Source organism: Pogona vitticeps, chromosome 4 (genome assembly GCF_051106095.1).
Source record: "Pogona vitticeps strain Pit_001003342236 chromosome 4, PviZW2.1, whole genome shotgun sequence".
NCBI classification, from domain to species: Eukaryota; Metazoa; Chordata; class Lepidosauria; order Squamata; family Agamidae; genus Pogona; species Pogona vitticeps.
Genome location: NC_135786.1, coordinates 185771346 through 185796959, shown reverse-complemented (window position 1 = coordinate 185796959; position 25614 = coordinate 185771346). Strand labels below are relative to the sequence as shown.

The 25614-nt window shown below is 41.1% G+C and overlaps 1 long non-coding RNA gene across 1 annotated transcript; it reads left to right on the top strand.

The window, feature by feature from the left end:
- Positions 1 to 177: 177 nt before the first annotated feature.
- LOC140706914 (uncharacterized) lies at positions 178 to 25219 on the top strand. Its single transcript, XR_012086844.2, has 3 exons — positions 178 to 808; positions 18590 to 19171; positions 20395 to 25219. It is a non-coding gene; the product is annotated as an uncharacterized LOC140706914 (long non-coding RNA).
- Positions 25220 to 25614: the final 395 nt, after the last annotated feature.

Here is a 25614-nt window from a genome sequence, read left to right as displayed (position 1 = left end):
GTCCGCCGCCGCTGCCGAGAGGAGGGATTTCCCTCTCTCCCGCCGCCGTAAAGGACTTGGGCTCTGTTTTCTGGTTGGTTTGTTGCTTGTTGGCAGAGTTTAATTCGAACCCTTGGACGACCGTGTGAGGTAATACAGTAATCAAAAAGAGAGTACCCTGGAGGATGTGCCAAATGGACCTCCGTCCTCACAAGGGAGGCAGGCATTCCCAGCCCCACTGCCGAGATTCAGGATGGGTGGAGGGCATACTTGGAGGCCTGAAAGTTGTAAAATTGTGGAGGATTGGCCTCCTTTCCTTCAAATTTTTTTTGGGATTTACTTCTGGATTTATTTTTACTTACAGGTACAAAGTGTACATTTCTAAAGCCTTGCAAACACATGGATAACACTCAACTCCCTTTTAAAAAGTACAGTAGGACCCAGATAGTTTGTCTGCTTGACCACACATTCATGTGTAATGAAGAAAGGGATGGATGAAATCTAAAAGGTGCACAGAATGTGATTTGATTTGCCTTATGCTACTGAGGATTGGTGTTTTGAAGTGCCATTGAAGAAATAAATTTTGAAACACATTTGAATGGTAACATCATCATTTGTGCCTTTCAAATTTCATCTCCTTCTAGTTTGTATTTTAGTTTTTATCTTGTCCATCAGCACAACTGGCCACAGTCTAACAAATCTAACTGTTTGGGAGGCATCATTTGTCTTGAAGTTAAAGGAGGAGTGGAGAGGGAACAACTCATATTTCAAATCAGCAGAAGTGTTCCTATTTGCTAGGAACAGACTTGTCCTTGCCGTAGACTAGCAGGTAAGAAGTTGTTTACAACTATCAGTGTTACATCTTTGCATAACACAAAGATGCTTGGGTTGTAGTCCCCAAATTTTCTGGGTCTCTAGCACATTTCAGGTTTTAAGAAAGTATGTTTTGAGTATGATGGAAAAAATGACAACTTAGTGGGAAGTCACAATGTGACTGTCAAGAAATGTTGGTAATGAAAACATTTACTAGTGCAACAAGACCTCAGGTTCGTAGAAAGGCAAATTGTGGAATCTAAAAGGCAAATACATTTTTAACTGACTGTTTTCTGCTTGAACGAAGCATGCATTTCACAGACAGACTAAATTACCCAGATCCCCTTTAAATGAATTCTAAAATTGACTGCACCAATTTTATTTCACTCCAATAGGAACATCTTGCCCAGTTTTTGTAGCAAAAACCCTGACACAAAACACTCTTATACAACCTACAAACAAAACCAACCCTCCTTCTGAGGATCACCCAACACAGATATACTGTACTTCCTTACCCATTTTAAGGTTCACCTATTACTTCTCTCTTAGGACTTAATTCCATGTTACAAATAATTAGAAACTGAAACCTGATTAGTGTTCTAGAGATGAGATTCCAGCAAAAACTCTGTCTGAGAAATCAGACTTGCAAGTGAAACCTTATGTCCTCAAGACCAATCACAATACAAAGCATGCTGATTTCTGAACCATGAGAGGTGTGAAAAGCTCATGCGTTGAAAATCAGATGCCTTGTACTCTTCTAATGATGCACTCTCTGTCATGTATAGTTTGACCCATACACCCCTTGCTCATACTTGTCCATCGGTTCATATATGTGTAATATATAAGCCATTCATGTACCATACAAACACACTGTATATCCTTTCCCCCATTCTCCCACATAGTTTCTCCCCACAGCTGACTTTCCTATCCCTTGGTTATGAGTTTTCCCACACCTTGTCTTCTCTGATTCACTTGGTGACTTTCCCAACCTTCTCTTATACATAGCACTGCAATATATAAGGGTGAGGAAAATTATTTAAATTAAAGGCCAAAATGGCCTTCATATCCAGGGTAGCTTTTTGCTAAGGATGACTTTATCTTCTGAGAAGAAATGACAAACATTTGGCTATCAAATATTGAGTGATTCCACACTTGACTCTGGGAAGTGATGAAAACTTCACAATAATGTTCTCAATTCATTAAAGGTTTAGGTTGAAATTGCTGCTGTATATGTCATTTGTCTAGAAGCAATAAATGTCCACACCTAGACAATAAAACTGTGAGAAAAGGACTAGCACTGTCACACTAAGACTGCTAGGCATTTCCATGAACTCATGACCAAATGTTAATGTCATTAACATGTTCTGTTGGCGGCAATAGAGTATCCTAGATATTTGCTAAATACAGATTTATTTTTTTCTTATTACTGTGCAAGTAGAGTTATTTGTTAGGTGATTTATCAGTTTTAAAACTACAAGTTTATGTAATGATTCCCAGGCATTTACTAATGTATAAGAAGTTTAGGTGTCACCTGAATGTTCGTTCAGTTATTCCCAGATTTGAGTAAATCAAGTATTATTGGCAGAAATCATGTTGTACAGTTAAATAGCAGAACTTTTAGAGATTAATTGCTGTAAGTTAAGAAATTGCCATAGCTCTTATCTGTTGCATTCTGAGTGGCACAACTTGATATGCAACAGATAATGTCTATGAAGATTTCTTGGCAATTTTCTTCCAGAAGTAACTGGCCCATTGGACTCACTCCCTGGCTGCAGCTGAGGTGGTAGTGGCGGTGGGGCTGGAGCATACTAGTCAGGCTCAGCCTCTTGGCGCCATGACACTGCCATTGCAAGCTCCGTCCCTGTAAAAGCAAAGCAAAAGCAAAGTGTGCTGCTTATATACCGCCCCATAGCGCTTCAAGCACTCTCTGGGCGGTTTACAAGTTAATTATGCAGGGTACACATTGCCCCCCCCAGCAAGCTGGGTACTCATTTTACCGACCTCGGAAGGATAGAAGGCTGAGTCAACCTTGAGCCGCTACCTGGGATTGAACCCCAGGTCGTGAGCACAGTTTTGGCTGCAGTACAGCGGTTTAACCACTGCGCCACGAGGCTCCCTCTGTAGGAACCCATTGGGTGGCAGTGGCGCTTGGTGATTCCACGCCAGCTGGCTGGGTGTGGCAAAGCCTCTTGCCACCGGTGCTGGAGGTGGCACCGAAGGAAGCCGTGTGGCCAGGCGCTCGCTTCCTGCTACGCGCAGCCCCTTTGCAAGAACTCCAGCATGCCCTTCGCTCTGCGACCAGTCCTAGTGGACCAAGTGGATTCATTTGCTGGGCGATTTATTGGGTTATACATTTGCAGCTTCATATAGTGATTATAGACATATACCATTTCAGATGCACAGGCTTGGATTAAATTGCTAGCCCCAGCTATAATATACCAGTGATTTATGGAACTGTTGATCTATAATTCTGCAGCTATTTCAATGGGTTTGCTGTACTTGAGATTAGCAGTTAGATTTTGTCCGTTATGTCTGTCATGTACAGGAATGCTAAGACATTGTGTAGCACATATCCTACCCTTTCATGTTATGTAACCCGTGACTTTCATTTTGAACTGTTTGGGGTTAAGACTGAGTGGGTGACATGTGATTCTTAGATGTTGTTGGACTTGATTTCCACAGACAGTAGTGATAGATGGTGCAATTTTCAGCCCAATGATATCTGAAATATCAGATGTTTTCCATTCTTGTTTTAATTATTTTCCCACCACATGCTTTACTGTTTTTTCCTTTTGAATTGCCCCCAAAACAGATTTTTTTAACTGAGCAGTTTGCAAAAGTGCATATATGTAGTGTCACTTTTTTAACTGAGCAGTTTGCAAAAGTGCATATATGTAGTGTCACAAACATGATCTTAGAAATGCAGAGCTGTAAGGCCCTATGGATCATCTAGTCCTGCCCCTGTTAAGGGGGTACGGTAGGGCATTGAACTCCCAACTACTGAGCTATACAGCAGTTCTTAAAAACAGCTGTGAAACAGGTAATAAATCAGGCAACTTTCAGTTGATGTCTTAATGGTACAGAACAGTTGCTATCTAAGGCAGACCTTTCCTTCTATTTCATTGGAAAGTGATCCTTCTGAATTAACATTAAATTAGCTTTACTGATACTGACTAATAAAATGAAAGGTGAAATCCAGTAGTAAATTTTGAGTAGGCCCATTGAATAAATGGAACTTAGGGAGGAATTGAATCATCAAATCTTCACTGACTGAATGAGCCTACACTAGTTGTGACTTACTACTGGATTTCAGCTGCTGCATACAAAGTTTCATTGCTTTGTTAGTTGTTCAGTAATTTAGGTATCTGGCTGTGGAGCCAAAGGCTGGGAATTTAATTCCCTACTGTGCCTCCTTGACAGGGCCTAGACTTGATGATCTGTAGGGTCCCTGCAGTTTTAAGATTGATAATGATAATACCTTAGAACTTCGGAGCTGAAAGGGACCCTATGGATCATCATGTCCAGGTCCTGGACATGACTAGGTTAAAGAGGCATACTGGGGAATTGAAATCCCAACCAAATGCTTAAACCACTGAGCTATCCAGCAGTTCTCCAATAATTTTTTTATGAAAGAGGCCTACTCCTCTGGTAAACAGAAGCATTTGATATTAACCCCACTGAAGAATCCACCCTCCTTCCCTGGATAGTCACAAAATCTACTGCCAGTAGTGGGCAACGCAAAACATTCAGGGGCATGTCAAGATGCTATGAATCTGCAGGATTTCAAGCCTCCTCTCTCCCCAACACACCCAGAAAACTGACCAAGTGCAATTTATAGCAGCAATGGAGCTGATATTGCTAATTTCTTCCCAATTTTGTTAATGTGAAGGGAGGATCCAAGAGGAAAAAAAAAAGCCTTGTAACTGTCTTAACAATAAGCTTGCTGGGTTTTGGAGAAGGTGGGCCCTAGATTGCACATCTAGCTGCTGTATCAGTGGGGGTTATGTGATCCCTGTAACCAGCCTCAGTTAACATTCTGGCTGCAGCATTTTGGACCTGCTGAAGTTTCTGAGCACTCTCCAAAGGAAGCCCAGTGTAAAGCACATTACAAATCTAACAAGGATGTAACTAAAGCATGTGTCACTGTCAGGTCAAGTCAGATCTCTGTAGGAATGGGTGCACTTGGCGTACTATTTTAACAGTGTCAAGGCACTCCTGGCCAGCGCCAAAACCTGAGCATCTAGGCTCAGAGATGAATCCAGAAGCAGCACTTTTTTTTTACTTAGAAATAAGTGCCACAGTGGCTTACTCATAAGCATACATACTGTAGATTCTTATTCGCGGATTAGGGCTTAAGGCTGCAGTCCTGTATGCTTTCTATTTGAGCAGGCTCCAGTGAGTACAGTGCAATATAGTACAGTGGTGCCCCGCATAGCAAGGTTAATCCGTTCCGGATTAACCTTCGCTATGGGAAAACATCGTTAAGCGGAACGGGGAAACCCATTGGGGCCAAAACTCACCGTTCTCCGATGTTTTCCCATGTTCCGGCGGCCATTTTTGGTGTCCCGGTGGCCATTTTTGGTGTCCCGGTGGCCATTTTTGGTGTTCTGGTGGCCATTTTGGGTATCCCGGTGGCCATTTTTGGTGTTCCGGTGGCCATTTTGGGTGTCCCGGTGGCCATTTTTGGTGTCCGGCGGCCATTTTGGAACCGCCGAACAGCTGTTCCCCCATCGTAATGCGAGCATGCCCTCGCATTAGCGATGGGGAAATCCGCATCGCAATGCAGATTCATCATTCAACGATGCGCTCGTTATGCGGGGCACCACTGTATTTCCATATTAACAAGTTTATAATTACCTTATTCCTTTCTACAGTTAAGCAGTTCATTTTGAATAATATCAGCTTTAAGACTGAGGAGGACATCTTCTTCCACACATAGCAAATTATTAACTAGCTTTCCCTTGTACATTTAAATACAGTACTTGTTAAGTATAGTCAAAGCTACAGTTTTTCCAATAGTGATGTATGGAAGTGAGAGCTGGACTGTAAAGAAGGCTGACCGCCAAAGAATTGATGCTTTTGAATTGTGGTGCTGGAGGAGACTCTTGAGAGTCCCCTGGACTGCAAGGAGATCACACCTATCCGTTCTGAAGGAAATCAAACCTGAGTGCTCACTGGAAGGACAGAACCTGAAGCTAAGGCTCCAATACTTTGGCCATCTCATGAGAAGAGAAGATGCCCTGGAAAAGACCCTGATGTTGGGAAACTGTGAAGGCAAGAGGAGAAGGGGACGACAGAGGACGAGATGGATGGACGGTGTCTGCGAAGCAACCAACATAAATTTGACCCAACTCTGGGAAGCAGTGGAAGATAGGAGGGCCTGGCGTGCTCTGGGCCATGGGGTCACAAAGAGTCGGTCACGACTTAACACTAAACAACAATAGTCTGTCATTCAGTGTTGCTTCAGTTTTTATAGTCATTAGGCATTCTCCCAAGGAATAATAAATATAACTGTTCATCAACTTGGATATACATCCACTAGGCTGATATTTCCTCTGTGAGATTATGCTGAGATCTGACATTAAGTTCTGAGCTGTTTAATAACATTACTGTATAACATATCCTAAAAGGTATCAATATTTTACTTACCTCATAATTAGAAAATCTCCTAATTTACTTTTTCTGAAAGCTTCCTTAGAGCCAGCTTCCTTTAAAATTGAAACTACCATAGGATGTTTCTTTTAAAAATCCAGTTAAAAGAGGGATGGAAAGAGTAACATTTGCTTTAAACAAAAGTTATTTTGTCTTAACAGGCATGATAAAACCTGTCTTCATTCCTTTCTATTCAGCTCAGGGTGTATACTACTTGGCTTCCGGACATAATCCTCTGTATGTCTACTCGAAAGTAATTCTCCTGCGTTCAGTGAAGCTTACTTGCAGGAAAGCAGGCTATATGAGTGCAAACCTAGTAAGTTAATCAGTTACCAGAGTTGATAGCATTTGTTTTCAAAGTTGTTACTTGGCATTGAACTAGAAACACACTGGGATCCATATTCTATTATATTCTGAAGATAGGCTACAGTATGTTGGATCTGTTTGATTTTGGATATTTGTTGGTTAAAAGAGTTATTAATGCTAATATGAAATATGTAAGCTATGTTTATACTGTTTCAAGACTAAGATTTTTACAAGGTATGAACACTGTGAAATAATTTTCTTAATATATATTATGAATTGCTTTGTAAGGAAAAACATCAACTTTCCGTATATGTAGTATTTTCCTTTGTCCTATTGCCATTGTTAAAATGTTGCATTTGCAACATATTTCAGACTTAGAAGCCAAGTCTGCTTCTTGTACCCACTTAGTTTGGTAGGGTTGCTCTGTAAGAGAAAGAAAGTTAAGAGTCTTGCCAGAATTTTACACAGCAGGACCATGGCAACACCTGCTTACACTAAAGTACACTTATCCCCACATGCCCCACAATTTCTTTTTCATGTGTTAATCTGTCATTCTGGCTTGGTGAACAGCCACTTAAGAGACTTACAAAATCACATCACCAAATAGATATGTGTGATGCAGCATTAATATTTGTCAGTATTAATACTGAAAAAAATAATGACAGAAAAGTATACATGCATATACACTACATGGCAGAATTAAATTTCTGAGGGGGAAAAAATAAAACTGCATTAACATGAATGGAAAATTTATAAACTTACCGGTACCTTTTTGTTCTGATTGTGAATGTTTAGTCTGACTCCTCTTGATTAGCAGTGGTGATTCTTTATTGTTACCTTTCCCTGAGTTTAAAAGTAACAGGCATCTGTAAGATGAGAAAGTCACCTGTGGACCACACTAGAGAATGCTGAAAGTAGTTTTGCTGCACCTAAGATATATACAATGTGCAATGGATAACCTAATATGTCTTTCATGTAACTGGCTGGGCAGGTTTCTGCATTCTCTGTAACATGGGATCATACCAGAATTTGTTGGCATAACAGTCCTGTCAAACTGGTTCCTTGGCAGAACAGGAACCTGTTCAACCAGTCTGCATCAAAGGGCAGCTCAACATGCTGCGGCTCAACTTAGCTCTGAAGCTTCATAAATGGTGAATTATTCACGCCTTCACCAACTCCCAACATAGAATGTTGTAGCCTCCAGCAAAATAATTTACCAATGGTCTGGAGAGTGCTGTATCTGCAACCATATCATACAGCAATATCCTATTGTTGCAAGTTCATCCTTTATTAGGATGCTAGATTAGGTGGTTGGAAGATCAGCACATTTGTTTCCAGAAATGTAGGGAAGCAGACAGTTGGGGGGGACCAAAATGGTACTTCAATTTAATTGCATTTGGACATAATTACAAATAGTACAAATATACAAGGCGTTCATTTATGAATTGCTTTAACATTTTTGATAATGAAAGCTCTGTTAAGTAGTGGAAGAAAAATGATTTTGCTGGACAACTAAAGGGAAGCTTAACAAAAATGTGTTACTTTTGGAGTTGTATTAAATATTGTCTGTTATGGAAGGAATGGTAGGTCATGGGCTATATACATTCATACTTGTGAAAGTAAGTAGCAGAACCTGTTGAGACTCCACCATATCCTGATAGAAAGATATCCCTAATTTCTAGCATGTTACAACATTTTTGAGCTTCACAAGAAGGTATACAAGATGGTAAACAGACCGAAATCTTTTTCCCCCATTGCAGGTATAGATCTACAGTGGGGTCTCTACTTAAGAACTTGATCCGTATTGGAAGGTGGTTCTCAAGTTGAAAAGTTCTTATGTTGAATCTACATTTCCCATAGGAATGCATTGAAAACCATTTAATCCGTATCTGCTCTTTTCCGTCCATAGAAACTACAGTGGAACCTCTATTTAAGAACTTAATCCATTTTGGAATGGTGTTCTTAAGTTGAAACGTTCTTAAGTTGAAGCAAAATTTCCCATAGGAATGGACTGAAAACCAATTAATCCGTTCTGGCTGTTTTTTTGTTATGTAGAGGTGCGTTCGTACATTGAAGCATTAGTTCCCATAGGAACTAATGCAAAACTGGTTAATACATACTCTACCACTAGGGGGAGAATTTTTTTTAACCTAAGATGACCTAAGGTTAAAAAAAGAGCAGGAAAGGTTTTTTTCCTGTTCTTATCTTGGATTTCTGTTCTCAAGTAGAAGCAAAATTTAGCAAATGGAGCTGTTCTTAAGTTGGATTGTTCTTAAGTAGGGACGTTCTTAAGTAGAGACCCCACTGTAGTTTCCAAAATCCCCTTTCCCCACCAACCAATAATGGCAGCACGATTTTCAGTGAACTCTTCTTGCATTTGACTGCTTTTTACTGCTTTTTAAAAAGTATTGTCAGTTCCCCGTGCAACTAATACACGATAGTTATTTATTAAATAAGTATGCGTTTAAGATGTTTATCTATCACTATCCATCCTATCAGGATTTCGAAATGGTGTATAATCAGTTATATCACTAACATGAAATGGCAGATAAAACCCTAAAAATAACATGTACAACACATTATAATGCCTGGATGAACAATATTTCTGTCTGTTGTTGAAACAGTGTTCATACAGTGGTGCCTCGCTTAACGAGCGCACCGTTTAACGAAGAATCCGCATAGCAACCCGTTTTTTGCGGTCGCTAATTTGATCGCATTGCGATGTTTAGATAGGCTAAACATCGCATTGCGATCATTTCTGCACCCAGTGGCCATTTTGGGAACAGCTGATCGGCGGTTCCAAAATGGCCGCCGGGTGCAGAAAATGGCCACCTGCACCATTTTCGCGCCCTGCCCTCGCTTACCGAGGGCGCGAAAATGGCGGCGCTATGGAGAAACTTCGCAGAACTGTGAGTTTAAGAGCCATCCTGTAGGCATCCTTCAGTCTCGAAAGACTATGGTAGCGTGCTCTGTATGGAGGACTTGGAACAGCGTCTAGTGTGGCTGAGGAGGCCAATTCGATGTGTTTCTATGGCGTTTTCCATTCCGTATAGCGATATTTCCCCATAACGACGGTTAATCTGGAACGGATTAACCTCGCTATGCGGGGCACCACTGTACTATGTTCTCCCTATTTCAAGACTTTAAGCTTACCTAGGCAAAATCTGCCTGTCAGCATACAGAAGGATTCACATACTGAAATGGGACTGATGAAAGAGACTGAAGGGTATAGCCAAAGTAATAGTATGTATTATGCCACTACAGTGGTGCCCCGCTTGACGACGATATTCCATTCCAGGAAAATCGCTGTTAAGCGAAATTGTCGTCAAGCAAAAAACAGCCCATTGGAATGCATTGGAAACCGGCTAATGCGTTCCAATGGGGAAATACCTCATCGTCCAGCGAAGATCGCCCATAGAGAACCACCAAACAGCTGTTTAAAATCGCTGTCTTTCAAAGCAGGGGTCCAGAAAACAGCCATTTTACGAAGGAAAGCCATTTTGCGGAGCCGGAAAAATCGTCATTTTGCAAACAAATGGTTCACAAAGCAGGCATCTAATCGACGTCAAACGGAAAAACCCCATAGGAACCATAGTTTTGTGATCACTATAGCAATCGCAAAAAACTCATCGTAAAGCGATTTTGTTGGCTAAAAGGGTCATTGTCAAGTGGGGCACCACTGTATAGTCTGGACGTTGCATAAACAGGGCTAGAAAATTTTTAGAATGTCTCACCAGTCAGTCAAAATTTTCACAAGCCAGAATGACTGTACCATAACCTTGCAATTTATGTTAACAAATGTAAACTAGGCACTTGTTCACTTTTATTTTTATGTAACAATGCATACAAACCCAAAATAAATTGTATTATGTACACGGTATTTGCCTATGTGTTCTTAGTAGAAAATGCACTGCTGTCAGAGGTGTTGCACTTGTGTCCTTGAACATGCCTTATAGTTTTAGCACAGAAGTACCATTTATGGCTTTAGTAAGGTTAAACTGTGGTAGTGGAGGTCCATTTAGATTCACCATCATAAAGTCATCTAAGCTTTCAGTCTCTAAACATGATCTGAATTTATTTTTGATCAGATTCATCTGGCTGGAACCCCTTTCACAGCTAACTGTAGAAACTGGTAGAACAGAGTCAATTTTAAGGAGCTTCAGAAGAACAGGAAACCTACCCCCATGGTGGTTCATTGCCTTTCCCAGTAAATCCACTGATGACACACCTTTTTCACATATTTTGAGTTCATACCATTCATCCATTGCTTTCTGAATTATGCAGGGCTTTCTGAATTATGTCTTCTTTGCAAAAGGTCTTTGTAATGAGATACAAGTATGGTTACTTCCTTTTTACCAAAACTTTCCAAGGACATTTTTGGCCATGTGAAAGTATCAAATATTGACATAGATGATAATATGCCATCTGTAGCAGTTGCTTTAATATCTGCATGCCTGTGGGCTCTTTGGCCGTGTTCTGAAGGTGGTTCTTCCTAACGTTTCGCCAGTATCTGTGGCCGGCATCTACACTAGAGCACAGAGTGCTGTCCTCTGAAGATGCTGGCCACAGAGACTGGTGTAACTTTAGGAAGAACAGCCTTCAGAACATGGCCAAAGAGCCCGAAAAACCCACAACAACCATTAGATCCCGGCCGTGAAAGCCTTCGTGAATATAATCTTCTCCTGGATAATAAGAAGGGGATGGCCTTTTATTTAGGGTTCTGACCCTGTAGCCTTTGCTGCAGGGTCAGAAGACCAGCAGGCGTAAGATCGAATCCCCGCAACGGAGTTAGTGTCCGTCGCTTGTCCCAGCTCCTTGCCAAACTAGCAGTTTGAAAGCATGCAAATGTGAGTAGATAAATAGGTACCATCTCAGTGGGAAGGTAAAACGGCGTTCCCTAGTCACGCTGGCCACGTGACAACGGAAACTGTCTTCAGACAAGCGCTGGCTCTACAGCTTGAAAACAGGATGAGCACCGCCCCCTAGAGTCGGACACGACTGGACTAAAAAATGTCAAGGGGAACCTTTACCTTTACCTCATCTGATTGCAGGTAGTTTGTGGGCTGCTTTTGCTGTTCGTATCTGAGTCCCAAGAATGAGGCGAGGGATGGGGCTATTTAGAGTAGGAAGCTGATTCTATTTTTGTGCGGTGGTGTTTTTAAGTCTTGTCCCTTAATGTGTTTTAAACTGCTGGAGTGGCTTTTTATCTGTACCTTTTGCAGTCTTTGAATCCTATGTAACCAAATCTGTATTTTAATAAATTAATATATTTTAGACATCTGTGTTGGTCTTAAGTGAAAGGAACGTGGTATCAGCTAGTCCTAGCTGCTTAGCTAAGCTATCAAGAGCCATTGTTAAAATAGTTATAAGGAAGTTATAAGGAAGCCCAGCATGGACATAGGTTAGGGAATAGCCTGGAGGCCTCAGTTTCCTTGGGACTGAGGACTGGCTTAAAGCAAGGTGGTGGCGGTTCGGGGAGACTATAGGGGAAGGATGGCGATAACAGTCCAAGAGGAAGAAGTCTGCTTAAGAAGACAGAATGAAGGGAGTGAGAAAAGGATGGGCTGACATTCTGCCTCAGCTCATTGGTCATGGGTTCTAACATGCTTTATTAGAAAATAATTTCCTTGTTATTGGTCATGGGTTCTAACATGTTTTATTACAAAATAATTTCTTTGTTATGCTGTCTAAGCATAGAGGAATTCATATTTTAATTTAAAGGAGCAAAAATCAGCAAGCAGCAAGGCTTACCCCATTTTTCATTAATATTCCCATGTTGTGTGATCTCAATACCCTTTTTTAAAAATTTTTTGAGTTGACATGCTCCATGACTGACCTGCAGTTTCCACTCGAACGCTGAGACTCAAATCTCCTGGGAGACAGAAAACAGCAACTGCCATGCATGCACAGAATATTACCCTATTAGTGGTAGCTGAAGTGTTATGCAAGTCACTTGTTCATGCTTTAAAGTATTAGAGGAGAAATGTCAATTACTTGAAAATCCCAGCAAAAAAAATATATCCAGAATTAGATTGAAGATCCTGCATATTTGTTTAACAAAAAAAGCAGATTTCAGCTATGAATGGTTACAGATGTGTGACCCAAACAGATCTGTAGGAAAAGTGAAGAACAGATAGATGGTGCATGAATTATTTTTGCTAGTCTGCATCTCATCTTTAATATCAAAATTGCAGTGAGAGTTGCCATATGATTAGTGACTGGAGAATGGGAAGTCACACGCTTGGCTTATCTGGGATCATTTTGCTGTCACTTCATAAGCTTGATTTATTTGATTTCTGTACCGCCCATCTGGAAACCCATGCCACTCTGGGCAGTTTACACAGTACAATAAAACAAAAATATAAAGGCAAAAACAATATAATAACAGGATAATAAAATAGTCAATACAATATAGACAAATGAAAATAATATCAATAAGACATTTAAATAAAACAATGAAACCATGGCGGAGGGCTGAACATTAGTGAATATGTGGTTGTTTAAGTGCTATTGTATCAGTATAATAGAGTCTGGGAAGGCCTGTCTGAATAACCATGTTTTTAGTGATTGCTTAAAAATTCCTAATGAAGACGCCAGGTGGAGAGCATTTCAGTAGTCTAATCTCGAGACTACCAGTGCGTGGAGCAGTGTGGTGAGGGACCCAATGTCAAGGTAGGGATGCAGCTGAGCGTTAGCAATGTTTTTGCAGGTATAAGAAAAAGAGTTTGGAAAGGGTTCTTAAATCACTTGCATTCAAATACAAGTATAAAAATAGAATGCAGGGTTACACTTTATAAAGTATTTTTAAAATTAGGAGCAAACCTAGAAGCCAGGAAGAGTAATAAAATTTAGATAGTACAACAGATGTGCAATGTTTATACTGCAACCACATCACTTCAGGCTATTGTTTTTTCTTCTTAGGTAGGGCTGAGCTTGGGCAGTAGAATTGAATGCTGCAGGAAATGGTTTTGATGATGTAGTCAGGATTACAATGAGTAGGATTAGAGTCACTCCATATGTCATGAGGAGGAAACTTAGATTGCTAGAGGTGTTCCATTTCTAGTGGGAGGTGGTTTAGGGGCAAACTAGAAGTTGCATGTAAATGTGTTATGAAATTGCTATTGGTAAAGGCAATTTAGAGGAGATAAACAGTATGTGTATATCAAAGGAAGGTGAGGGAGGGGGCTTCAACCCTTTTGCTGCACATCATATCCATACTCTGTCTCCACCAGTTTTTCTCCTTTTTTCCAGACGTGTGTACTGTTGCAAATATGTCTTTGGAATATCACAGAAAGGGGTCTGTATGTGCGTGGGAAATGTGAAGTGAAAAAACCATTGGCTATGGAGAATTGCATGTGGCACACAAACTGCATTTCCCCCATCTTTCCCCCATACATCGATTCAGATGTTTTGCAGAAAAATGAACAGCATACTTTTGAAAATGTTTAATTATTAAGGCATTTCTTTATATACTAAATCTGTAGGTATATGGTTCCTTTCTTATCAACCTGGGCTGCTTAAACACTCCATTTTATGTAACAGCACAGCAGCTTGTCTGAAAGTGAAAAGATTTAGTTTCACAATCTTTCCCAAAGAAATAGAGGCTAGTGGCACAGGTGCAGACCTGTTCTTGTATTAGAGAAGTATGCACATTCATATCCCTTAGGACTCATTATAGAATGTTTACAACATGCTTCCTTGTTGCCATCAAAAATAGGGATTTTCAGGTGGATAGAGTCACAATCTTATTGAGGCCTTAAAATTTAAGGAACTGATTCAGTCTGGATCTTTTAGTGGCCAATAGTGACCCTTTGCTAGGCACATTGAGGATAAAATTGCTTGTCTCTGCTATGATCTTAGTGCTGTTTTGTGGCAGATCCAAATGAGGTTTCTAGTACTCCATTTACCCATTTGTGCTCTCTTGATCCTTGCCCTTGTAGCTAATTAAAACTAACTAAAGCAGATTCTGACTACGCAAAAGCCTTTGACGGTGTGTACCACAGCAAACTATGCAAGTTCTTAAAGCAATGGGAGTGCCTGACCACCTTATCTATCTCCTGAGAAATCTATATGTGAGACAGGAAGCAATAGTTAGAACTGGATATGGAACAACTGATTGGTTCAAAATTGGGAAAGGAGTACGACAAGGCTGAGCCTCATGGCGCAGTGGTTAAACCGCTGTACTGCAGCTAAAACTGTGCTCACAACCTGGGGTTCAAATCCCAGGTAGCCGGCTCAAGGTTGACGCAGCCTTCTTCCGAGGTCGGTAAAATGAGTACCCAGCTTGCTGGGGGGGCAATGTGTAGCCTGCATAATTAAATTGTAAACCGCCCAGAGTGTTTGAAGCGCTATGGGGCGGTATATAAGCAGCACACTTTGCTTTGCTTTATATTGTCTACCTGCTTATTTAACTTATATGCAGAATACATCATGTGAAAGGCAGGACTGGATGAATCCCAAGCCGGAATTAAGATTGCCGGAAGAAATAACAACCTCTGATATGCAGATGATACCACTCTGATGGCAGAAAGTGAGGAGGAATTAAAGAACAACTTAATGAATGAGGGTGAAAGAGGAGAGTGCCAAAAATGGTCTGAAGCTCAACATCAAAAAAACCCCTAAGATCATGGCCACTGGTCCCATCACCTCCTGGCAAAAAGAAGGAGAAGATATGGAAGCAGGGACAGATTTTACTTTCTTGGGCTCCATGATCACTACAGATGGTGACAGCAGCCATGAAATTAAAAGACGCCTGCTTCTTGGGAGAAAAGCGATAACAAACCTAGACAGCATCTTAAAAAGCAGAGACATCACCTTGCCGACAATGGTCTGCATAGTCAAAGCTATGGTTTTTCCAGTAGTGATGTATAGAAGTGAGAGCTGGACCATAAAGAAGGCTGACTGCCAAAGAATTGATGCTTTTGAATTGTGGTGCTGGAGGAGACTCTTGAGAGTCCCCTGGACTGCAAGGAGATCAAACCTATCCATTCTGAAGGAAATCAATCCTGAGTGCTCACTGGAAGGACAGATCCTGATCTTGGCCATCTCATGAGAAGAGAAGACTCCCTGATGTTGGGAAAGTGTGAAGGCAAGAGGAGAAGGGGACGGCAGAGGATGAGATGGATGGACAGTGTCATTGAAGCTACCAGCGTGAATTTAATCAAACTTCAGGAGGCAGTGGAAGACAGGAGTGCCTGGCGTGCTCTGGTCCATGGGGTCACGAAGAGTCGGACATGACATAATAACTAAACAACAGCAACAACAAAGCAGGTTCGCCAAGTAGGTTCTGGATGTGGTGAATCGTTCTTTATGTGAGGAAGTAGTGCTCTGCTGCTCTTAAAGAGGCTGTAAAGAAATCCATGGTTCTTGCTAATGACCAGACACTACCAAATGCTTATTCTTAGGGGACTGTTCTTAGGAGAGTTGTGACAATGCAATCACATACACTTTTGGATGGTACTTTTTAGTCAGACTGATTTTAGTCTAGGCCCAGGCCCTGCCTGTGAGTCTGAGGATGCAACTAGATGACTAGAATTATCGCTAGTTGTTGTGGGTTTTTTGGGCTCTTTGGCTGTGTTCTGAAGGTTGTTCTTCCTGACATTTCGCCAGTCTCTGTGGCCGGCATCTTCAGAGGGCAGCAACCTGTGCTCTGGTGTAGTTGGCTTGGGAGTGCAGTATTTATGGCTGTGAGATAGGCTTTTGTCTTTTTCCTGTAGGTGGGTGATTCGTGTGTATTGTTGTGGGTGTATTGTTGTGCTAAGGGGAAGAGATTATCTGTTCCTGTGGTTGATGGGTGTCATTAGCTTGTCTTTTGTGTGTAGTGATCCCCTGTCCTTGTGGGTGGGTAGAGTTCGTTGACCTTTTGCACGTAGTATGTTTGATAGCTGGGAGCCAAGTTTTGTTGAGCTTCATACTTTCCTCTAGAAAGTATGAAGTCCTCTAGACTAGAATTGTCCTTGCTAAGATGGTATCACTTTGAGGTGTGGTAGTGTATATAATTTGAGATGATCCTTGCATCCACATGCAAGGAGCAACTACACTGCAAGCGACCCTGTTTAGCAAAATCAAGGCTTCTTTCCCTTTAAAGGGAAAGTTTCCCATTTCTCAGGATTGTTAAATAACTTAGACAAATCACAGAGGAGGAAGCTGGTTAATGATTTTGAGAAATTGGAAGTGTTTCTTTTAAATCTTTCTTGCCACTCAACTTTTGACGGGAAATTTTGCATTTCTTTCTAATTGTTGCCAACTGACACAGTGCATTAGTAATAATTAAAAAGAAATGCGAATTTCTTCTGCCTTGCCTTCATTGAGTGGAACCCACAAAGGGACAGCCAGCCAGCCACTTTCATTCTATCGCAGCAATCCCACAGAGTAGTAGTAATCATCATCATCATCATCATCATCATCATCATCATCATCATCATCATCATCATCATCATCATCATCATCATCAAAAGTAGCCCTGATAGGGAGTCAGAAATGTGCAAGTAGAAATACTCTGGGGATGGACTGGTTCACACTGGCACTTTTGTCTTCTAGTCACGAACAAAAGGAGTGAACCAATCCATTCCTAGAGAAACAACAGGACAAATGCTTGTCTAATCACCTCCTGAGTCAGGCTTGATCATGTAGGTGGATGACATTTTGAAGAAAGAAGGAAGGAGTGCAACTCTTTATCTCAATTTCTCAGTGGCTTTTAATAACATAACCATGGCAATTGGGGTTATGCCCTACCTACAGGCCGGTTCTCAGAAAATTTCCAATTAAGATGTTGTTTCTTAATCCCCTGGCAGCTACACAATGGGAAGAGCCATAACTAGCCATTTTGGCACCCAGAGCGAATGGCACTGTTTCCTCGCTACTTTGTCCTGAGGTATGGGTACAAGTCTCCTATGAAAAAAGAGGAATAGAGCTGGGAGGTGTTGCTGCTTATTTTCTTCATATTCACCTGTAAAATTGATATCCTGTGGCAAAGCCCCAGTTACTGTACCCTAGTTGTAATCCCGGGTGGGGACTGCCCCAGGTTACCATCCTATCCCCAAAGAAGACTGCGAGTTGGTTCTGGAGTTGTTATACTGCCATTCCATTTTTGGTTTTAAATAATTTTCATTTCATTTCATTTCATTTTGGTTATTATTGTAAACTGCCCAGAGTTTAGTACAAATTATCTATCTATCTGTCTATCTGTCTATCTATCTATCTATCTATCTATCTATCTATCTATCTATCTATCTATCTATCTATCTATCTATCTATCTATCTATCTATCTATCTATCTATCTATCTATCTATCTATCTATCCCTTTCTTTCTTTCTTTCTTTCTTTCTTTCTTTCTTTCTTTCTTTCTTTCTTTCTTTCTTTCTTTCTTTCTTTCTTTCTTTCTTTCTTTCTTTCTTTCTTTCTTTCTTTCTTTCTTTCTTTCTTTCTTTCTTTCTTTCTTTCTTTCTTTCTTTCTTTCTTTCTGTGCCAGGATTGATGGGAGCATGAGTGAGGCTAACTGGGGCCCCAGCTGAAATGACAATACCCTCGGGGTTAGTACAGGTAACTCAATCCTCTGGGAACTCCACTGATGAGACTGGAGGTGCAGTTACTGTTGATAAAGTGATGTAAAGGCTATTGCTGGTTACACTAGTAACACAGAGCAAGTGGAATTATTGCTTGGGGACTATGTAGCTGCCAGTGCTACCAGTGGTGCCAGTGGTGGGGCTTACAGCCTGAGCCTTACCCAGAAAAACTGAGCTAAGAAGCTATAAATTGCAGGGTGTATTGGCCAGTTTGTCTATATTCAATGGTGCAAAAATCAACTACCTGTGATTTTAACTTATCTTTCATGTTCAGGTCCAAAGTGAACATGGCAGCACCTCCAGAAAAGTTCAGTGTGGAAGAGCATAGGACCATCATCAAGTTCCTGTTTCTCCAAGGGAAAGGTGCAAAGCAGATCCATGATGAAATGTCACAAACTATGGGTGACAGTGGCCCTTCATATGCAACAGTTAAACATTGTGTTGTCAATTTTAAAACTGGCCCTTTTCGGTGTTGAAAGTGAGAAACCCAGTGGAAGGCCTGTTTCTGTCTCTGTGCCTCCAAATGTGAGGACCGTCGAATATCAGCCAAAAGTATTGCTATATATCTGAGAATATCACATGAGAGAGTTGGTGCCATTATCCACAAGGACTTGGAAATGAGAAAGCTGGCAGCAAAGTGGATCCCCAAACTTTTGGCAACCGAACAGAAGAGGAAACATGTGGAGTCATCAGTGGCTGTTTTGGAACAATTTGCAGGAAGTGAGTTAGATTTCCTGGGCAAACTGTTAACTGGTGATGAGACATGGGTCTACTGTTATGATACTGAGACAAAGGAACAGTCTAAGGAATGGAGGCACAGTGGTTCCCCCAGGCCGAAGAAGTTCTGAGTGCAAAGGTTGGTGCAGAAGCAAATGGCAACAGTTTGGGGGGATAAGAAGGGAGTTCTGTTGGTGGACTACCTCCAAAGGGTTCAAACATCAATGCAAAATATTACTGTGCTTTATTGATGAAATTGAGGCAAACCATCAAGGAAAAATGTTGAGGAAAGCTCTCCAAAGGTGTCATCCTGTTGCATGACAATGCCTTGTCACACACTGCAGGTGAAACAATGGCAAAGCTGATGTCCTTAGGCTTTCAAGTGATGCCCCATCCACCCTATTCTCCAGACCTGGCTCCTTCTGACTATTATCTGTTCCCCAAACTCAAAAAAGGGACAATGATTTGGGAGTGTTCTGGAGGCAACTATTGCTGGAAGTGAGTGGCTACACCAGCAGTCAGAATAATTTTATTTGCAGGGACTTAAGAAGCTGCAGGACAGATGTCGCAAGTGCATTGGTTTCCTGGGGGAATATGTAGAACAGTGTGGCAGTTACAGCTTCCTAGCTCAATTTTTTCTGGGAAAGGTTCAGTACTTATTAGCACCCCCTTGAATATGTGGTGGTGCCGCACACTCCTCAGATCAACTCTGCAGTCATCTGCAACAGAGCCTTTAATGTTTGTGGCACATGACAAATTTGACATGTGTTCTCACTTTTTAGTTCTAGACACTGTTGAAGATACTCATACTTAGGCATGTACTTCTTGTACAGTGCCTAAAATAATCTTCAGTATGAAATACTGTTTGTGTTGAATACATGTTTTATTGTTGTAGACGTCTTTGAAATTCTTGAATTTACACAGTTTATAAATACTAATCAATAGATAATAAGTTATACACTTCCAGAATGTGTGCAAAGTGAGAATTTAAACAAAAGATGCTGTGTTTCCCGGAAAATAAGGCAGGGTTTTATATTAATTTTTGCTCCAAAAAACACAGTTGGGCTTATTTTCAGGCGATGTTTTATTTTTTTCACGTAGAACAATCTACATTTATTCAAACACAGTCATGTCATCTTCTGGTTGCTGCACAATAGTGGAGGGTGGGGTTTCACTTAACTGAGGCTTATTTTGGGGGTATGGCTTACATTATGAGCATCCCAAATTATCATACTAGGGCTTATTTTCAGGTTAGAGCTTACTTTTAAGGGAAACAGGGTATGTATGTCTTCACAGTGGTTCTAGGTATCCTCCTTATATAGGGAAGCATGACTCTTTGTTGCTTGTTTTCTTTTGTTTCAGTTCATCCATGGAGAAATCCTGCACCTCAAAGTACCTGGCTGGTCCTCTGTAAAGACTTGATGGCACACAATTGTTATTATTTTTATTTTGAAGCTACTGTAAAAAGTCAGGCTTGGCTTTGACTGACTTTACTTTCCGCACTTGTGTGTTAAAAGAACCCAAATATGAGAAAACTAGATTAGTAAAAAAATCAACTATGTGGTTACATTACCTGCTACATAGGCATCCTTCAGTCTCGAGAGACTATGGTAACATGCTCTGAATCGAGGAATGTCTTCTTCAGAGCATGAAGCTTGGGTAAAGTAATATGGAGGATAGGCTGTTGCCCAAGCAGCAGCTCCCCCCTCTCCACATTGCTGAAATGGTCCAATAGAAAGGCAAAAGCCAATACAACTGGTTCCAGCAATGTCGCAGGAGTTGGCAGAACGACACATGCTGCCTTCGGGACTCCAGCTCCGGATTTTGCCTCGAGGTTAACTCCTGAAGCCTTTACCTAAAACTATAGGAATTTCATTCACCTAATGGTGTCCAGTGTAATTTGGCTTCACTAAAGACAGAAGATAACAGCCCTTGATTGTCTTCCATGATGTATGTCTTACACTTTGGATTCTTTGCAGACTAAATTAACACATGTAAATAAATGAATTCTAGTCAATATGTAAAGGAGTATGAACAACCTACAGTATATTGTGATGTCACTCACATGGGTAAAGTTTGTTCAGCTTTTGACCAGCATTAATAAGTGTAATTACTGTTGGTTCTTTCAGCATTTTTTTCATATTTCCAAATTCCAGCTTCATAAACACCACACATGTACTTGAAATTCCATGCAATACTTCATGCATCTGATAACGTGGCCTACAATTTATGCAACCATATACTGTATTTGCTAGCCTGTTAGACATTCTTGGACTCCGTTGTTTTTCCTCCAGAAGATTAACAGAGCCAACCTCTGGAAAAAAAATATTTATTTATCATGGCTTTTTGAAGAGTTACATGATAGTGTTTGTATTGTTTTGCTAAGAATTAAATGCCAGTCATATGTAATCCAATATATTGGATAGCAATTGTGATGTCTACATGCAAACCTGCTCTGCAGCTGAAATGCTGTTGAGGAGGTCCATGTGCCCATCAGGGATGATGTCATCATCACCAGGGTCAAAACGTTGCTAATTAAAAGTGATTTTTATGGTGCACACAATTTGCACATAATGCCATGAAGAATCCCCAAATTTATTTGGTACCATAGCAATTTACTGCTTCTGCTGTCATTATTAGTAATGACTTGGATGCTGTAATTGATACAGTGGATGTAACTTTGGCCCTGGCTTGTCCTGTTTTAATGGATGCTTTTCAGTTGGTGCAGCCTGATGTGGACAAGATTCTTGGAGAGGTGAATTCCACCACGTGTGCTGGACCCTTGCCCTTCCTGGCTCATAAAAGCAGTCAGAGGAAGAATGCCTTATTGGGTACATGGAGTGGTAAATGCCTACTTGCTTAAAGGAGGCAGTAATAAGACCGCTACTGAAGAAGCCCTCCTTGGATCCCAATGTATTGGATAACTATCGGCTAGTCTCAAACATCCCATTCCTGGGCAAGCTGCTGGAGTGTGTTGTGGTTTCTCAGCTCCAGGGATTCCTGAAGGAAGTGGATTATCTAGACCAGTGATGGCAAACATATGGCACGCGTGCCACAGCTGGCATGCGAAGCCATTTTTTCTGGCACGCAACAAACCTTTTGAAGTGGCTGCAGCTGGGATTCCCCCTTTCTCTTCCAGTTCTGGGTCCTTTAACTTCCTATCCATCCCCATGATTCCCCCTTAACTTCCTATCCGTCCCCATGATTCCCCCTTAACTTCCTATCCGTCCCCATGATTCCCCCTTTAACTTCCTGTCTGTCCCCATGATTCCCCTTTTAACTTCCTGTCCATCCCCATGATTCCCCCTGAAACTGCCACTTCCTGTTCCGGTTCTGATCTGGGCGGCACAGCACCCACTGGTTTCTTCCCCACCCCCTCATTTTGGGCACTCGAGCCAAAAAAGGTTTGCTTCCACTGATCTAGACCCATTTCAATCTGGTTCCAAGCCTGGCTGTGGGAAAGAGACAGCTTTGGTCGCCTGGGTGGATGACCTACACCGGGAACTGGATGGGGGGGAGTGTGTCTGTGTTGGTTCTGCTGGACCTCTCAGTGGTTTTTAATACCAACAACCATGGTATCCTTCTGGGCCATCTCTCTGGGATGGGACTTGGAGGCAATCTTTTACAGTGGCTCCAGTCCTTGGAGGGGAGAACTCAGAAGGTGGGGCTGGGTGACTCTTGCTCAACGCCCTGCTGATTGGCCTGTGGTGTTCTTCACGATTCTCATTGTCACCCATGCTTTTTAAAATCTACATGAAACTGCTGGGAGAGGTTGTCCAGAGTTCTGGGGTTCAATGTCACCAGTATGAGGATGACACTCAATTCCTTCCACCCAGTTCCAGGAAAGCTGTCTTGACTTTAAACAAGTGCTTGGCATCAGTAATGGGTTGGATGAGGACAAACAAACTGAAATGTAATCCAGACAAGACAGAGGTGCTTCTGGTTAGTCGAAAGGCAGATGAGGGAATAGGGATACTATCTGTGCTGGATGGGGTTACACTCCCCCTGAAAACTCAGTCCGCAGCTTGGGTGTATTCCTGAATTCATCCCTAAGCTTGGATGCCCATGGTTCAGCGGTGGCCAGCAGTACATTTGCACAGCTAAAGCTGGTGCTCCATCTGTGTCCATTCCTTGAGATGTTGGATCTGGCTACAGTGACACATGCCTTAGTTACATCCCGTTTGGATTACTGTAACACACTCTATGTGGGGCTGCCTTTGAAGATGGTTCACAAACTTCAGCTGGTCCCCCCCCCAAAAAAAACAGACTGACTGGGGCCAACCACAGGGAGCATATAACGTACCTGTTACAAGAACTGCACTGGCTACCAGTCTGTTTCTGGGCCCAATTCAAAGTGCTGGTCATTACTTATAAAGCCCTATACAGCTTGGGTCCAGGCTACCCGAAGGACCGTATCTCCCTATATGCGCCTTCTCAGAGATTAAGATCATCAGAGGAGACCCTCATCTCCTTCCCATTGCCAGCACAAGAACAGCTGATGGGGACATGGGAGAGAGCCTTCTCTGTGGCAGCTCCCAGGCTATGGAACGCTCTCCCTTGGCAGATCGGGATGGTTCCTTCCCTGTTATCCATCCGAAAAAAGCTAAAGACCCATCTCTTCAGGCAGGCTTTTAACAATTATAACTGAATCCCCTAACCCCATTTCAGCAGATAATTTAAATCTTTTTTATGTTTTTATGTTTTAATCTTTTAATTGCATTTTAAGCCATATATTGTTTAAAGTATCTTTTAATATTTAACTTATGCGTTTTTAAATTGTGTGAATTTTAATGTTGTGAGCCACTTTGGGTCCCTTGTTGGGAGAAATGTGGCATATAAATAAAACTAATAATAATAGATGTAACTGTGCAACAGGATTTCATCCTGTGTCTAACTAATCTTGCATGAATAATCAGGCTTGGAAAAAATGGTTGTTGGGTTACAACTTCAGTTGTTTGTGTGAGCTACAAGCAACTTTCCAAGCTCTTGGATAAATTAGCTTGGTCATAGATGTTTATTAGAGGCATAAATCCGTTCCTTGAATTTGAATTAGTGAATATATGGATGCAGATAGTAACTTGCATACAATCTTTGCTCTTGAACAGTATCCATTCTTTACAATGCAGATTGCTTTGATTCAGTTCCATGGTAGATTCCACTGCACAGCTACGAAGAATTATATTCTTTTTCTTAGTTTTTATCAAAAATCTGAATGTTGGTCGTCCTTAACACTGTTTAACATTTACAACAAAGCTACTTTATCCTTTCTATGTTCCATGAAATAATTTTGAATAGGTACTTGCTTCACTTAGCAATCTATTTTCTTCCCACAGCCAAGTTCACATACCAATTAGCCACCTGCAACACTATCAAGTTAGAAAGTATAGCAGTAAAGCTTCATAGGAAATTGGATTCCCTTACCTGCGGTGTAATTAAATCAAACTAAAGAGAAAATGTGCATCTGGGTGTTTCTAATCTGTGCACAGGATATGGAACACTGATTTTCATGAAAAGTACAAGATTGACACTTAGTGTTGGATCAACAGTTTAGCTTTGTTAAATATAAGTTCATGAACTTGCAAACCACCATTTTATATATATTTTTTCTTCTGAATGACAGTGCTCAAATTACTGGACAAACCACATTATTTTCAGGAATGAAAAAAAGGCTTGCTGGGGCAAAGCAGATACGCAGAATGTGAATCTTAGAACATCAGTATCAGATGAATTATTCTGGAACTGGAAGCACAACCACTGCCCTTCTCACATATTGTGGGCTAACTAGATTTACGGATGAAAATATGTGAGCACACTCATGCACTTCTACAGTATTCCCTTTAAAGGAATGTCAGAAATCACTTGGGAAACAGCATTGAAGATGCTTCAAAGTAGTATTTAACTCCACTCCAGATGGCCCACTATAAACCAGCAATATTGCCACAATGTTGGAGAGGATACAAGGCAATAGGATCTTCTCAGCACTCTTGGTGGATAGAGATATTCTGGGATGAAGTTCTTAATGGAATTCAGTTAACCCCAGGTCAGCCGGTTACGAAAACTCCAGAACTCGCATTATTTACAATATTTGTTGATGTAAATGAGATAGTCTGTATAATAAGGCATCTCTTGGCAGCAGCAAGACGAACTATAATTAAGGGTTGGAAAAACTTGTGAGTCTCAAATAAAATATGGTATTTTAAAATATGGCAGGTAGCTTTACAGAAAAAAAAAACGTTACGTATAGCAAGTGGGAAGAAGCAAACCAATTCATTTGTTGAGGATTGTAACTGTTTATAAAGTACATGAATAATATAAAAAATAGAAAGTTTTTACTTGCTGTGACCTATGATGAACTTCCTTCAAGTCTTAGACCTTCTGTAGCTTAGAGCTCCTGATGCCACTTCCCTTCCTTTACACATTTCTTTCTTCGTCATCTCTGGCAGATAGTAGAGGAGACATCTTGCCTTTGTTTTTGAGAGGTGAGGGGGCAGCCATGACTGCATCTCCACCTTAGTTAACAAAAGGTAGGATTCCTATTATCTTAATGTATTTTTCCAGTAAGCACTAGTTGTTTTTTATATT